The sequence below is a fragment of the Oenanthe melanoleuca genome, chromosome 2 (assembly GCF_029582105.1).
Source record: "Oenanthe melanoleuca isolate GR-GAL-2019-014 chromosome 2, OMel1.0, whole genome shotgun sequence".
Taxonomy (NCBI): Eukaryota; Metazoa; Chordata; class Aves; order Passeriformes; family Muscicapidae; genus Oenanthe; species Oenanthe melanoleuca.
The window spans coordinates 120,556,746-120,568,825 of record NC_079335.1 but is presented as its reverse complement, the minus strand read 5'-3'; the positions used below and the strand labels follow the sequence as shown (position 1 = coordinate 120,568,825).

General features: G+C 35.9%; 1 protein-coding gene across 1 annotated transcript in view; it reads right to left on the bottom strand.

Moving 5' to 3' along the window:
• Window positions 1-12,080, bottom strand: part of AGMO (alkylglycerol monooxygenase) — a 186,390-nt gene that overhangs the window by 150,932 nt on the left and 23,378 nt on the right. The gene's annotated exons all lie outside the window — the stretch shown is intronic.

The window sequence follows — 12,080 nt, the reverse complement described above, 5'->3', positions numbered from 1 at the left end:
TGTCTTTACTCAGTAGCTAATTCTGCTTTCTATTTCTTCTGGCACAGTTTATTTCTGACTTTACCTCTGTTGCACTACTTCTGAACCACATGGCAAACACTTTCAGCAATGACACAGATTATATAAAAATTTTCTACTAAAGTTAGCAGGGTCTAGTAACCCTTTGAAAGATAGAGATAACTGTGTATTTCATTATTTAACCAGTACCTGCCACACTGAACTTTCCTCTGTCAGCATCTGACATAACATAGACACAACATGCACTTTTGGGTTTTTTTTTCTGAAAATAAAATAGTTTTGCTCAGTCATTTTCAATATGACTTTACTTTGGATATACTGCAATCAAATTAATTCTGACAAAGTAATACAGATTGGGCTGATTTTTGGAAGTGATGTTAAGGAAATCTCTGGTGCAAGAAGGAAATTTAACAGCTGCTTCTGGAGGAAGAATCTTTATCACTGAGTCAGAGAGGAAGCAACTGCTTAGCACAATTCTAAAGGCAGCTCCTCTGTCACAGGCATCATCACTCAGTTGATGTGTAAAAATAATTTATAAATATTAGCAATCATCTGGCATTTTTCAAAAGAACAGGAAAGTTAATCCTGTTTCCTGGCTGAGTTCTGTATTGCATAATTGCATTCTGACTACCTAAGTTCCCCTGCAATTTCAGTTAATTACAGTATTATTCTTACTTCCTGTCCTAAAATTATTTGTGTAGTAACTATATCCTAGTAGAATGGAAGATGAAGTAAGCTCAGTGAATTATTTTGATTAATATGTAAAATGTTGTGCTATCACCTCACACAAAATCCCACTACATACTGGATATTATTCCTAACTAAAAAAAAAAGTGTGAAACTTTTCAGCAATTACATTAATGCTCAGTAGCCCACCTCTCCAGGGATGCTTGTGTTACTTGACTAATAGATATAAATCTGTAAGTAACTAAAAAATATTAATTCAGCCTTTTATTGAACATAAGCAAATGAAAAAATCTTAGATCTCTCCAAAGAGGCAAAAAGTATACATGAAAGTGTAGTATTTTATTACTTGCCATTACCTTTTCCTGTATAACAGTGTAGAGGTAACAGTGCAGAGAGCAATTTTACCCAGCTCATCCACTAAAACTTACTATTGCTAGTTCTGAACACTGGAAAATCATTACATTTTCTTGGCAATCATGAACTTTAGAAGCATAACTATTTGGGAAGCAACTACAGTGTTCTCAGCAGACCAAACAGGACTGCCCAACTTTAGGCAAAAGTATATTTTAGATATTACAGGATTTCTTAGTTTCTAATATAAAAAGAAGACCTCCATTCATTTTCGGTGCAAATTCTAATTTTGTAATTAACAGCGAGCCTTCTCTAGCACAGGGCTTTATCCCTGAATTTGGCCATTGTAAATCAGTCCACTCCTCCTAAACTCATCCTGACTCTGCATATATTCCTCTGTACTTCCTCAATGCCCACTGTTTTCTGTCACATCCTTCTGTTCCATCCAGCAATGCTTTCATATTCCACTTGCACATATAGTATTTTTCATCTGAAAGCACCCCACCTTGCCTGTCCCAGGCTTCTCCTTCTAATTGTTGTGATATCCACAATTTCTTAGTGCTTTCACTGTTGTTACAACTTACAAAAACAATATTTTTGTTAGTTTTGTGAGTTGTAAAAAAACAACTTACAACTACTACAAAAATTATTTCATTCCACGAAGCAGGAAAAAAACACAAAGAAATCCTATAGGCACAACAATCAAAGCCAAAGAAAAATATTCTCATAACTATTTCAAAGTCAACACTGCACAAAAAAAAAAAAAAAAAAAAAAAAAAAACAATGGTTTTGAGAGAGAAGATGATATTGCAAGACCTGGCAGCTCATGAGGATAAACCACCATGACACACTTGAGAAACTACTAGTTTGAGCAGCAAATCTGAACAACAGACTGTTGTCAGTCTGTTCTCCAATTCCCCCATCTGCAAAAGGAAGCCACAGCTGCAAGTGGTGGCAGAGTCCAGAGCTCCTGCCTCCCCTGGGAGTTGTGTTGCCATAGCTGCAGTGATGGGCTGGGGTAGCTTCCAAGTGCCACCTGGTTAACCAGCCTTTAGCTGAAGAGTTTTTTTTCCCAGAGGCTTGCAATTTGGTCTCTCTTCATGAGGAGCAGCAGGTATTCTAGGAGCAGGGTTAACTCCCAGGAACAGAATCAAGCCAGTTCTATAGTCACTTTTTTTTCATGGTTAACTCTCCATCTCTTTTTCTTGTTCTCTCTTCTGAACAGTTCCCCTTCCCTCTTTGTATGCAAAGACTTAGCAAGAATTGCATCTGGTGATACTTCCACATTCTCTCTGCACTTTTTAACATCTTTGCTCGTCCTGAGCACATAACACTTTTCAGCAATGTTTTGATCATTACACAGAAATTGAGAAAAGTTGTTTCTACATCGTTGCAATTGCCAATATTCAGGTCATGCTCCAGAGCCTATTTGTTCTCATACATGACTGAGAAGAAATTAGTAAGTCATTAAAGAAATTTGGTATTGTAAATCATGTGTCTTCAAAACAAGTATTTGGGAAAGCTCTTTATGTTTTCTAAGGAGGAAAAGGCTGGGCTCCTGTATTATATGGTTGTTATATTTTCTAATGTTTAAAAAATGGCTGAACGGGAACACATTTAAAAATAAGTCTACATAAGCACATAAATAAAAACCCTTTCAGGTGCTAGCATTTAAAATTGTAGGCAATGCCAGCTAAGGGAATGTGGAGTGCTAGAACATGCTGCAACACTTTGCAACACTGCCTGCCCAGGAGAAGAATAACCCTATTTATAAGCTGGTTGGGTTTTTTTGGGGGGTGTTTGTTTGTTTGTTTGTTTGTTTGTTTGTTTGTTTTGGAGAAAGTTTTTTTGGTTTGTTTTGGTTTGGTTTGGGTTTTTTGGTTGTTGTTTTTGGTTTTGTTTTTTTAAGTTTCACTCTTGACATGCTTGTTTTTTTGAGCTCCTAAAGAGTAGGGAGTTCACATAAATGAGTTAATCACCTCCCATGCACTGAAGCAGTCTCCAACCCTCAGGAGATCTTTAGCCAAAGGAAGTGGAGAAATATCTGCAATTTTACATGCTGGAAGGGGCCTCCTCTGCTTCACTGCTAGTATTGGTGGCAAGACCCTTTTATCCCTCATCAGCAGAGGAAAATCCCTTCCCCATTAAGTACAATTATAGGTGAAAATTGGCTGCCAATTTTTGAAAATCTGTCACTTTAAGTTTTAAGGGAGGTGGTTTCCTTTTCAATTTTAAATATATCTCACCCATATGGGAATAATGCACAATCAAATCCAATATTTTTCCTACTGCCTAGCAGCTAAGTTATTTACTTGACTTTAACAAGACATTTCTTTCCTCTTCCCAAGTTTGAGAGCAAGCACAGGCTGAGATGAGCTGTGCTGCTATATGAACAGGCAGCCACTTCCAAATATTTATTTGAAAAGAAGGAGATCTGTGTTAGGTGGGAAGGGAGAGACTTAGTTTCTCTAGGAGTAGACAGGAGAAAGAGGGGAAAAAGTCAGGCTTTGAATTTTTTATTGTCATAAATAATAAGTTTGAAATATGGGAATAGAATATAGTAAACTTTCAGTGACTTGACATACCTATATCCTACTGCTGGAAAATTAAGTTCCATAAGCTGTATCTCCCCTGAATTAAAAACAAGGCTCAAAGGGTGCTAACTTAGCCATGCAGAAATTATGGCTACTAAGAAAATCCCACTTGCATGCTGTGCAAATCTGCATGTTCAATCTACATTTGTTCTCACACACTACATTGAAGGCAAAACAAAGTTTTATTTTCAACCCTGTTTTTCCTCCCAAACTGTAGAAATAAAAATATAAGATGTTTACTATTTACAACTTCCTTCTCAGGAGACACAGGTAAAGAATCCATGCTTTCCAAAATGAAACCTTACACATCTGGCCAGCAAACATCTGGATATTTATCTTCACTCATCATTTCCTTCAGTAAGTCCAAAAACTGTCAGTTGTTTCAGCTGAGATTCAGCCCAAGGGAGTACAAAAAAAAGTTACATCCTTCTTTTGTCCAGGTTTTATAAACTGCTTTTTACCTTTTTCCCTGGGATATCAGTAAGTACAAAAATAAACAGTCTGGATTCCTCTGAATTCAGTTTTTATTCTGTGACTGTGTACTTCTGTAGTCACAGGGAGCATATATATGCAATTGAAGTAACAATATAGTTGTAGCTGCAATGCATGCAATACATCCTATACATTTAAACAGGCTTTTATACATATATATACACAAATCACAAGAACACAGACTGATTTGTGAATAAACTATATAGCAAAATTTATGCAAACTAAACTTCAGATAGACAAAAAAAACAGGAAATGTATTATTTACTAAAAAAAAGAACAAACTTCACTCACAGAATTAATGTAATGGAAGCACTACCTTTGGTCTGAAGGTACCAGCCTAAAGAACTCATCCCTGAGTTGGTCAGTTGCTCTGCCACAGTGTTAGGAAAGTTAGGAAAGTGTTAGGAAAGAATCTGCTTGTGCTACATTCCAGTTTTACAGAAGGGAACAATGAAACTCATCTCCACTGCAAAATATTTGCAGTTTAACTATGAAGAAAACCATCCTAAGGGACTTAATTAGTATCAAAAAAGATAGATATTGAGCAAAGGAAAATGACAATAATTTCTGAATCAAAGTTTGTTTATTCTTATTGTTCAGTAATTTAAAGACACTGCTGTATTTAAAGTTTCCATATTTCTGTCCTGATATCCAATTTGAAATTGCTTTGCAAAAATTTTCAAAGAAATGAAAAATTCAAACCATGTAAAGACTTTTTTAAAATTTTTTTGCTTAGCTGAGGTTGCATGTACTTCTTCCCAATAATTTCTCTGAATCAGCTTCATGCTTTCCAGCTTAACTCTGCTTGGTGAAGTGCTTTCACAAGAGGGGCAAACATAATAATCATACCCATATTTAAAGACAAAAGAAAAAATTAATATTATGGCTTCTTAAAATTCTGTCATTTAGTATGAATTTATTTTATATGTGTACTGTGAGAACTTTGCATATTGTCATTTGTCCCATAGGAATACTGTGAAGTGTTCATGACTCAGATTCATTTTAACTATATGGTCCAAGGAAGTCTGCTAATGATATAAGAAGCTTACATATTTGATTCTGCATTTCTCCATAATACTTTTAGATATATATTTCAACTATAAATAAAAAAAAACAAATCCCCCCATGTTTATGTAGCAAACAGCATTTATAATAAATATAAATATCAGCATGACCGGGTAAGAGACATCAGAAGAGCGAAGCTGGAAATAGTAGGAAGGACTTGAGTGTTGGCTTTGACAGGTTCACTCATTCCTTCTTCACATCTATTCTAGCCAACAAACAACTTAGGAAGAGTTCATTTTTTGTATTGTTTGGGGATTTTTTTTTAGTATCCTAATCTCCAGTCAGAAGTACATTAAATTAAAAGAACAGCTTGGGGTGAAAAACTACTTTTATTTTTAGTTCTGTAATACAATATAGGTTATCACATTTTAAAAATTACAAGGTTTTATTTTTAGAACTACAAAATTTTACGATCTCAGCATCTATATGTGTTAATAGTGGCTAAAATTTAAAATAAAACAAAAGCATAAAAGCATGTAAAATATATGATGAATATATAAAGCATATCTTTTCCTTACACCACTGGGCTGTAAAATCAATAAAATCCTACCTTTTTGTCTCAATTTAACAGGTCACTTTCCAGGTGATGGAAGCCATGAACATGACATCATTGATGTCTAAAATGATTTCTTGTGAAAACATGCCACATGCCATAGTGTTATTACAGGCTGAGAGTCTGCACTTCCCTTTCCATACTTAGCAATAGCTTTGTCCCTCCTGAACTTAGAAAAATAAAATGGCAAGGTATGCTTAGAATGACAGTGATATTTACGGTATCTGCTCATTAAATTGGAAAGAATTAGAAGAAAGGAAGTTAAAAGAAGCATAGGAAAATCTCTCCTGTGTTTTACAAGGTCACATGTCCAGGCTACACTGCACTGTCTGAAGAAACGCCACACCATTTTACTGTCAGTGTGTGTAATGTCCTTATCAGAAAGGCTGAGAATGGCCACAGTTTTTTTAGAAGCAAAGTTTTCAAGGGTTTGTGGAAAATTAACAACTAGATAGAATCAAGAATTCTCCTCCTGCACCCCACAATATCTTTCACTTCCTCACGCATACATACCAATATGATTTGATTAGTCACTTTTTTTTTTCCCAGCAGCAAGAAGAAATTTCCTGTTCCCATGCAGCCCTCAAAATATGCAGCCCAGAGGCCATCATCTACAGCTTAAATGCAAGTACTTTAAAAAATCCAAGTATAAAGACTAAAAGAGTTGAGTGACTCCTATTTAGCATACCTGTCTTCCATACAGCTTTATACATGTGAACACTGTAGGCACCTTCTTGCAACAGGATATTTACATTCTATTAAGCATCTCTTCATTTAGAATAAAAAAGTAATTTCACTTTTAAAATAGTTAGCATTGATGAATTTATTCAGGTTTGACATTTACTGATCCTGGAGAAAAACTGAGAAATAGTGTATGTTATAAAAGAAGTTATACCAGAAAAGGATTTACTGACAGTTTTAGCTACTAAAACAAAGGGAAAAATTCTGGATGCTTATTTTATTAAGTTACATCTTCCATTAGCATGCTATCAATTTAGATATAGTGTGATGCATAAAATATTTCCCTTCCTACATTCAAAAACCAGTTTTGGCAGTTTAAATACTTTATTAAGGCAATAAAGATGCATTGAAGGAAATATACATGCAAAGAGCATTGCCCAGATACAATAATGTTTTGTCTTCTCCAGACACACTTTAAATGCTAATTGCCAATCTTGAAATGTAAGATAAAGTATTTTAAATGGTAATAGCCTCACTAGAATTTTTAGCAAGCAAGAAAAACTATTACAGACATTGAGCTTCTGGAAAACTGAGTAATATCCTGAAAGGAACAGCTTGTCTTTTGGGGCTTGGGATGGAATGCACTTTTATTCTGCATTAAAAAGGCATTCTAAATTTCTTACTGTCCTTGGTCCTAACACATTAGGAATGGGATATTTTAGCCATGTCCTGCTGGGGAACAAAAATGTGATTCCAAACCCTTCAGAGCAGTACATCTGCCCAGGAGGAGAGCTGGGTCTGTGTCCCCAGTTCACATGTCCCAGCCACACAGTCACATATGTGCCACAGGAACCACCTTACCTTTCCCTTCAGGTAGACTGTCAAGAGGTTCCAAATCTAAATTCTGCATAGTTTGAAAAGAAATTTCAAAAGAGCTGTTTGAAGTTGCATCCTCACAGCGCATATTAGCTAAAGTGCTGCTTCAGAGTGAAAGTGCAGAGATTGCATTCTGTTCATTTCTTTCTCCATGCTAAAACTATACAGACTGATAGACAGAGCAATAATGACCAGGCAATTTTTACTAGCACGGGAGGAGAAAAACACTTCTTTTTGTAACAGAGAAAGCAGAAGCATCTCAGTGGGCTATCTGTTTTAACAATGCCTTTCACTCCTCTAGGCCTCTGCTTCTGCTTTAAAACTGTGGCAAAAAAAAAGTTACCACTGCTGGCTGTTTGATGAATTATATGGAGTGTGCTTTTACTCAAAATCTAATTCCTTACAATCACAGTTTCACATCACAGATTAAAAACAGTTGGTGTATTTCGTACCTTTTACTGCTGATCTGCTGATTTCAACAGATTGATAAAACATGGAGGTGACGTAGTCCCCTAACAAGACAGTGTGAGGACCTGCTATATCATAAACTAAGGTGGCATTTCCAAAATCATTGAAGTTGGTTTTGGTTTAAAATGAGCTTAGATTAAGTGATTTTTTGCAACTTCTTCAGGAAATAGGTATTAACCTTTAGCTGAAGTAAGTAACATGACTTCAAATTAAGTCAAGGGAAACAGAAATATGTATTCTCAGGTGGGTTTTCACTTACACGTGAAAGACAAGTTTCTAGCACAAGATATATATTCAAAGTTTAAGACCAAAAAAAATAGAAAAAGGAAGAGAAGACAGACATAGCTGGACTTCTTTCCCTTAATGAGTAGTTGAACTACCAAACATATAGTTCTCTCTCTTCAGCTTATGAAGTCACCTGATTGAAGGTGGTTCTATAACATTTAGGAAGCCAAACAATGTACAAGAGAACTACTTCAAACCTTTTTTTAGGTACAACTTCACTAAGATCTTCAAACAATTGCAAAAGAACTAGCTTCTCCTCTTCCACACTCACTAACTACAAAAAGATTCAGTTTAAAACTTGGATAATTCACATTTTACTTTATGCTCTATAACACCTTAAAAAATACAAGTGTTATGCACCATTTCATTGGTTTTCAGCAGCACACTTGAAAAAGTATGTCAAATAAACTGTTACCCTGCACACTGAATTGGACACTTTCATACTCACATCTCTAGTCAGATGAAACGGATTATTTGTTTCTGTGTTTAAAATTTGAACACAGCCTAGAGGGCAGCAATAGCAAAGGATACAAATGTGTGAAGACAGCTGATTTTTCGAATGGCCAACCCATGCTAACTTATAACAAACTTTCTTCTCCCACTTCACTACATTTTCTACTGTTTTACTGAAAAAGCATGTTGCAAACTTGCTTTTGTACAAGCAGATCCAGAACTTTTTCCCCAGCCTGTGCACACAGGAAAAACCCATGCACTGCAGGTAGGAAAAAAGATGAAATTCTACACTCTGGACACCCATACATCTGACTAATGCATATCTACATAAAGAACCCCTAGAATGCCAATGTATTATGTAAAGTCTCAAAGTAGGAGAATACATAACACTTAAAAAAGATTTTTAACCTTGTGCCAGCCACTTTCCCAACCATAAAATGACAAACAAGGAAAATGGAGGAATAGTTTCTCTTTTTATTTTGTATTGGGGAGCTTCTGAGAAGATGAACAGCACTGAAAGGAGATGGAATTGCCACCTGAAATTTGGCATAAAAATTGTGTCATAATATTGTCAGCTTACGCTTTCATTTAATTATATTTAAAAGATATACTGTCACTGGAATCAGAAAAAAATAAAAAATAAAAAAGATTGCTTTTGTGCGCATATGAAGGCCTTATTCATAACTGTCAGGCCTGGCTCTCCCAGCATCCTGTGGAAAAAAACCCAATTGCCAGATATTTGCAGAAAACCTATAAGAATCGTAGCAAGAGTAGTGTTGAACCCAGATGTGCAGCTGAACTCCTCACCTATAGCAACAAGCCATGTCCTACCCTTCACTACATTGTATTCCCACTCCAGTCCACATACTAGAGCAGCTAGAAAGAGCCAAAAACCCACAGCCAATCACTTTGTCTGACATTCAACCTATTGGCAGATTTGCTACTACCATCATTTTTAATTATTTCTGACATTGAAAGTACTTAGAAAATCCATTCACCCATAAATGTCTTTAGGACATTCAGAAATTAAAATTAAGAAAAAACTGTGTAGTGGATTCCCTCTTATTTCCATCTTCTGAGCTCTTCAGGTTACAGAGAATTTTCAGAAAGTCAGTTATTATCTCACATTGTGTAAAGTAAAATAGGAATAGGCTTTAGCTATCTGCATATGCCACAATAAAATTAACAGACTAAGTGAATCAACCTCACCTCATATCAGGACATTATTCTTGCCAGTATACAAGAAATCAGTCTTTCAAACAACAGGAACTTGTTATGAACAATAACAACCTGAAAACAATACAAGCAGGCTCCTATAATTTTATGGGACCCTAGACATTCCAGATCAGGAAGCCTCATTGCAGCTGATGTAGTTTTCAGGTGAACTTTCTCAACAAAATGTATGTTTTAATATGAAAAGGAATGGCAACATCTTGAGCTGCTAACATTGACTGTGGTCCTTTACAAATTCAGTGTCCACTCAAAAAAATTTAAAAGACACATAGTAAAGGAGCACCTCCTCTTGTAAAAACATAAGAGAATGGTAAAAGACAAGTTACAAAAACTATAGAAAGCTATAAAATATAGAAATAAATTATATAGATTGTTTCCAGTCAACTTGAATGGCAATGAATGAGTCATAATCACCTGAACTATATATTTATTTTAAATTCATACTGTATTGTCTGCAGGTATTAGACTAGAATCAATCAGAAGATGGAATAGAAAATACAACAACCAGCTACTGCTTTTGCAATTTTTGTGAGCCTAGTAAGGACAGCATTTTAATATCCTGCTCTCACAACGCTGTTTAAGAAAATAAGAAAAAACAACTGACAGAACAGCAAAAAAGTTTTCTGTGTAATTCACAAGAAGAGAATATTTTTCTCTTAATGATTGTGTATCAATTCCCCTTGCAATCAACACAAGCTGTGACAAGAAAAAGAGCAGAGCCTCATCCAGTCATTTGACAGTTCCCAACATTTTCTATCTTTCACTGGGGTGAAATTAAATTTGTTTCATTTTGGATAATCAATACAGTACTGAATTTCTAGTCAAGTAAACAATAAGATTTTCCCAGACGCACCATGCAACCCTCTCCCCCATTGGTATGTAAAAGAGCATTGCAATTCACTGTATTTCTAGGGGAATACAGATTCTCCTGAAAAGCAAGTCTTGTAAGAAAAGTCAGACATCATGCTATTGTAATGAATTTTCCATAAATCCAAAACCGTTTAAATAAAATCTTACTTCAATATCATATCAATTGTTAGTATAAAATCTACATAACAGCTCCATGCTAATATACGGAGTTCAGACAACTACATTATAAAATGCAAAGGAAAGGGGAACTTCAAAGGCAGGAATGGGTCAGATAAATAAAGATAGTACAACCATATGATTTCAATACACCCTCCAAAATTATCAAATTATCAGGAAATATAGATGGTGAAGAGACATTGAGCCTTTGAGCTCTGTTTTCCTCCGACAAGGTTAAACTCATCTCGTCATGCAACAAACACAGTACTGCCCCAGTGTCCAGTAACACATTAGGATTATTATTACTACACAATACATATATAATTATCAGAAAGAACAAGACTGGGCTTTACTGTTTCACATTCCAGTTATTTTAATGGCATCAATCTTGAGACACTACCTGTGCCAATTTATCCACTCTGGCTCCTTATAAAACAATGAGTTGCCTGCCTGTGCACTTCTGACTCAGAAATTTGTCTGCTCTCTCTCAAGTCTCCACTTAATCCCATAGATTCTCAGCTAGCACATCTGGCTTATGTCCTGCTCCATGGCTAAGTTGACCCCTATGACTACTGAGTTGAATTCTTAAGAAAAAAATGCAACATAACCTTGTTTTTTAACATGGTTTATTTCAGTGATCTTATGCACACAGTTTCCATGCATGATGTTTTTTTCAGGACTGAGTGGGTTGCGAACTGCAGCATGGTGTAGGAAAGAGCAGCCAGAAACTTCTGAAGTCAGTTCTGCTGCTGAAGGAACTGTAACAAAAGATGCTCACTGGGAGAAGAGGCAGAAGCAACGTAAGTCATGGCTAAGAGAAACACCCTTTTAAAAGAAGTTCTTTAAAACAGAAGTTGAAAAGTTCACAAAACTTCCGATTATTTGAAGTCTTAGAAGGAAAAATTTCTCAACATCCTCAGCTGAGACATTTTGCTACAGTCTGAGGCATGGTCTTTTGAAGGACAATACTGACCATTAGTTTTCAGGGTTTCTTTGTCCTCCAACCCTTCAGAAGCTGGCCTTGACCGAAAGGTCAGTCTTGTGGGGTAGGAGAATTTGAGAAGCTTGGGATCTATTGCTCTACAATACACCTGGTGTAGCAGGCTCATTTCTCATCCACTATAAATAAATTCAGAATTAATAAGAGACACACCATTAACTCAAAATTTTATGTAGCAGCTGGGGAATCTGCTGAGGATATGCTCATCAGCTGAGGTCTGTTTTATGACCTCAGATGTAACTCACACCATCAGCCCATATTGGCTCGGCCCCTCGCTGACAGGGACCGTGTCACGTAT